The 4,721-nt window shown below is 31.8% G+C and overlaps 1 pseudogene; it reads left to right on the top strand.

Annotated features, from left to right (window-relative positions):
- The first annotated feature begins 3,149 nt into the window (after window positions 1–3,149).
- Window positions 3,150–4,047, top strand: LOC146914803 (PHD finger protein ALFIN-LIKE 4-like; annotated as a pseudogene).
- The last annotated feature ends 674 nt before the right edge of the window (window positions 4,048–4,721 follow it).

Raw genomic sequence — 4,721 nt, 5'->3', positions numbered from 1 at the left:
CATGATATTATTCAAACAACTTTGTAGCTAGTTCATTGTTTGCTTATTTTTATTCATTTTTTTTTACGTTTTATTTTCTTCCCCATTCTTCTCAATAATATCTTTTTGGCAAAATATATATAGGAGTCCTTTAATTTTGACGTTTGTACCACATTGGTCTTTTAGATTTGTTGTTTGTTGAAGAAGTCAAAATGAAATATATTAATCAAGCTTCTTAGTTTTTCCAGCACAAGAAGTGTCAGAAGAGAACTAAGAGCGAAAATTAAATGTTACATCAGCGAACGAGGAAATGTCAAAGCGACAAAGCCACAAAGCGAAAAATATCCTTTGGTTTTGTCCCATACAAATTAGAGTTGTATAGGCCAATTTATGATCAAAATGCTTGACATGTTTCATTAAAGATCATAATACAATTAATGTGGAGAATGATGTAAAAGATTTAAGTTTTGGATACGTAAGACTTAGGGTTTGGTTAGATATTATAGTTGGCTATACTAAGAACTAGCGATGCCTTATTTTTTACACTTAGTAGCTTATTTTTCTAAACAAGAATATGACCTATGAAAGGAATTGTTTATTGGCAATAATTGTTGATATGATAATAAATAATGGTTATGTAATGTATGAATCATAAAAGTTAAGTTGATGAATTGAATGTTTGATGAAGCTTAAGTCATAATGCAGTTAACTCTCTTTTTGTTAAAACTTGAAGCTTTACTTTAATGGTTTATAATGTCTAATTTATAAAGTTATATGTCTCTTTAATTAATAGGTAGTAACACTTGTTGGTTTTCCTTGTTTTACTTCAAGTTTTACTCTTCTCTACTGCATATTTGGATAGAATTTTTTGTTCAATTGTATGTATAAGTTTCCCAACTTTAAAATTTTGTAGGACTTGGTTTTTGTAACTTAGTTTATGGACCAGTTTCTATTTATTGATTATATGTAGTTGTGTTACACCCCTTACATATATGATGCTTTACGTGAAGATTGATTGTCCAAGTTGTTAGTAAAGGGTGGGTAATAATTTAGGAAAATGCTATTTCTCTAGAAAAATAGCATCAAGAATTTTTCAAGACACATGTGGCAAGTTTTAATTGCATGATTTATTTGTTCACTTCCTATTTTTCAGCCACACCTCCTTGAATTGTGGCAAATAGTGCATTGTGATTGGCTGCTCTTTATTCTTGAAGAATTCTTGATGTTATTTTTCTAGAGATATAGCATTGCTCAATAATTTAATATGATACCATACTAATATCATGATATCATAATTAATGTAGTATTATCATGAGTACATGATGTCCATAGTTATATGATGCATATCTTAGAAGTTGACTACAATAATATTTTTATCTGTAAATGTTTATAATAAAAGGTGTGTATTAATCTTGTGCCTCATGCTACCTATCACTAATAAGTTATTCGAATGAGTGAATAAAAATACATGTCATTTGGCGTTAAGAGAACTAAGTGTCGATCAATGATTTGAAATATAATATGCTTGTCGCCTAACAAAACTTATCTTAAAGTTTGGTAAAAGAGAAAGTGAAACTTTACAATAATTTAAAATGGCTCCTAATTCAGAATTGGTACCGTTATTGAAGATGCTGTCAACCACTTGGTTACAGTCAAGTTCTATGGACACCGCCGCTAAACCTCGATTACCAAGCCAAATTATCGCCTCTTTGTGACCGCATGCTTCTGCTTCTTGTGGTTGTGGAATGCCTTAAAACCAAGTTGTTTTTGCTGCTATGAACTCACCGTTTCCTCCCCTTAGGCACATACCGGCGCCGTAACATCTTTGATCCTTAAAAATCGCTACATCCACATTACATTTGACTTCACCCAAGGCTGGTTTTCGCCATCTAGTCACATTGTTATTGTTGTTCAATATTATTGTGGTGTTGTTTCCCGAGTCCGACACAATATTACCCATATGTTTCTGCTTCAAACGCACATGCTGCCATTGGTAAAGTGATTCGCGCGCTAGTCTAACCGACACTTCAAGTCGTGTATCTACATCATTCCATAGCTTCTCATCAATATTTGGTAAACGATATCAGGTTTCTTTCGGATGTCTAACTCTCCTATGTTTATTCACACTCTTATTTTATAATTATTTTTTATTTCTTTCATCAATATTAGTTTTTATTGGAAAAAAACCTTTGACCCATATTACACTTTTTTGGTACCGAAGTTATTAACTTCTAAATAAATTTTTCATTATTTATATTATACCATAAAAAATTAAAATAATAAAATTCGGTAAACTTTTTCTTTCTTTAAAAATAAAAAACCTTTGACCTAAAATACATTTTTTTATACCGAAATTATTAACTTCTAGAAAAAAATATTAACTATTTATATTAGGGTTAATTATGTTTTTGGTCCCTACAAAATTGCGACCTTGTAAGTTTAGTCCTTACTTAATTTTAATAGCATTTTTAATCCCTACAAAAAATTTCTGCACTCAATATTAGTCCTTACTCAATCCAAATTTGTTTAATTTATGCTTAAACTCTTAAGTTTTTCAACAATTTTTTACAGGCGTGTTAAGAACGTTATTAAAAGGTCCTCCGAAAAAAATATCGCAAAAATTTGATTTCTACGTCCATATTTTTGTTACTTATATCTTAAACTTTTGTCGTTTTAAAAAATTCATATTTAATTTATTTCATGTTAAAAAAATATAGATTTTAGTAAATGAACCATTCATAGTGTTCTAAACTTGTATAAAAAGAATCGTTAAAAAATTTAAGAGTTGAAGGATAATTAAACAAAATTTATTTTAGCAGGGACTAAAATTATAAGTAAATTTTTTTTGTAGGGATTAAAAATGCTATTAAAATTAAGTAAGGACTAAACTTACAAGGTCGCAAGGTCGCAATTAAGTAAGGACTAAAATGCTATTAAAAAAAACACGTGTTCCTGGCAAAACTTGTCATCAGGTTGATTTCTAAGCTTCTACTCTATTGCACATATTTTTTTTTTTTAAATTTAAAGTTCAATTTGATGCTAACATGTATGTTGTTTAATTTTACACATGAAAGTGCCGACAAGAAATAAAGGTTTTTGCTGCTACACGCAAAAATCTAAGAAAAGGGAAGTCTTGTTTCTTGAGGCTTTGCCGAAAATGCCTCTCAAACATGCGCATACAGTATAATATACACACCGTCGAAGAAGTTTTCAGAGATTTCAATATGGTCGTCGTGCTGGTCTCATCAAGGCTCTCACCACTGATGTTGAAGAGTTCTATAATCAATCTGATCCAGAGATGGAGAATCTGTGGCTATACAGTTTCCCTAGTGAGAAGTGGGAAGTCAATCTGATCGCATACAAGAGAAAGATTGGCTATCCTTAGTTGCTGGTCATACTACTTTGGGGCAAGATGTGGGTTTGACAAATCTGACAGGAACCGCCTTTTCAATATGATAAATGATATGCCGTCAATATTTGAAGTTGTTACTGGACCAGAAAAGAAACAAGTAAAGGATAAGTCTTTATCTTCAAGCCATAATGGCAGCAAATCCAAGTGCAACTCGAAAGTGCAGCAGGCTTTAAAATCTCAGGTTAAGCAGACTAAGGCTTTGGAGTTGCCAAAAAGGCCCAAGAGAGAGATCATCAAGCCTAAGAAGTTCAAGGACTTTATTTCCATTTAATGTTTTATGTCATTTATTCAAGTGTCTTAAGGAATATTATTAGGATTATATATGTATTGTGTATGATCCTTGAGATTTTTATCAAAGAAGCAAGACCCTTTTCTCTCTCTCAATTTCTTAGGAGGCCTTCTGTCCTATAACATAAATTCGCCACACACGCCCATCAGAGATGGAACAACTTTTTGAGGAAGATGAAGATGAAGACGGAGAGAACTCATGTGGTGCATGCGGTGAGCAATATGACCCTGATAAATTCTGTATTTTCTGTGACATTTGTGAGAGGTGGTTCCATGGGAAATGTGTGAATATCACCCCTGCTCGGGCTAAGCATATCGATATATACAAGTGTCCATCATGCAATAACAACAAGAGAGCTCGCCCTTGATGACATGAAACTGGGACTACTTACCATTTTATTAATATCAAAGATATCATGAATCTAATAATAAGTCCTTAGATATGATTTTGAGTTGTTCATTTGGTGATTTGACTATTCCTTATTTTTATTCCATATAAATCAAATTGAATATTGTAGATATAATGGCGTTAATATATCTTAATTGTTATGAAACTATTAGAATAAGAATAAGAAATTAAAGAGAAGAAGAGAGAATAGAGAGAGAAGAAAGAGGATTATATTATTCTCTTTGTATGTGCAATTAGGTTACATATGAGCTCTATTTGTAGAGAAATACAATGACTTGGGGAGCAAGCACCAATAACTTCGAGAGCAATAACAATATGGTCCAATAAACTAATAGTATGACCCAATAACTCAATTGCTATATGGACATCCACTTATAATATTCATAACATTAATCAATTTGATTTGAAAAATGCTATATCTCACGAGACATTATTTCCCGAGAGTATCCCGAATGATTTGTTGCCTTTTTGTGCTGTTTTTGTTCTTTTTTTCACAAATATTTGCTGTTGTATTATTAGAAGAGGGTTCCGTGAATTGTGGGCAATTGAAATGGAACTACCCACTACACAATTAACGTCCTTGTATTGTGGAAAAGCATGAGTTTTGATTGGCTAAATTGCTCTCGGAATAAA

The sequence above is a fragment of the Medicago sativa genome, chromosome 6 (assembly GCF_051527215.1).
Source record: "Medicago sativa cultivar Bolivia chromosome 6, Bolivia_mono, whole genome shotgun sequence".
In the NCBI taxonomy this organism is placed as follows: domain Eukaryota; kingdom Viridiplantae; phylum Streptophyta; class Magnoliopsida; order Fabales; family Fabaceae; genus Medicago; species Medicago sativa.
Note: the sequence above shows the minus strand (reverse complement) of the source record. Positions and strands in the feature narration are given on the sequence as shown.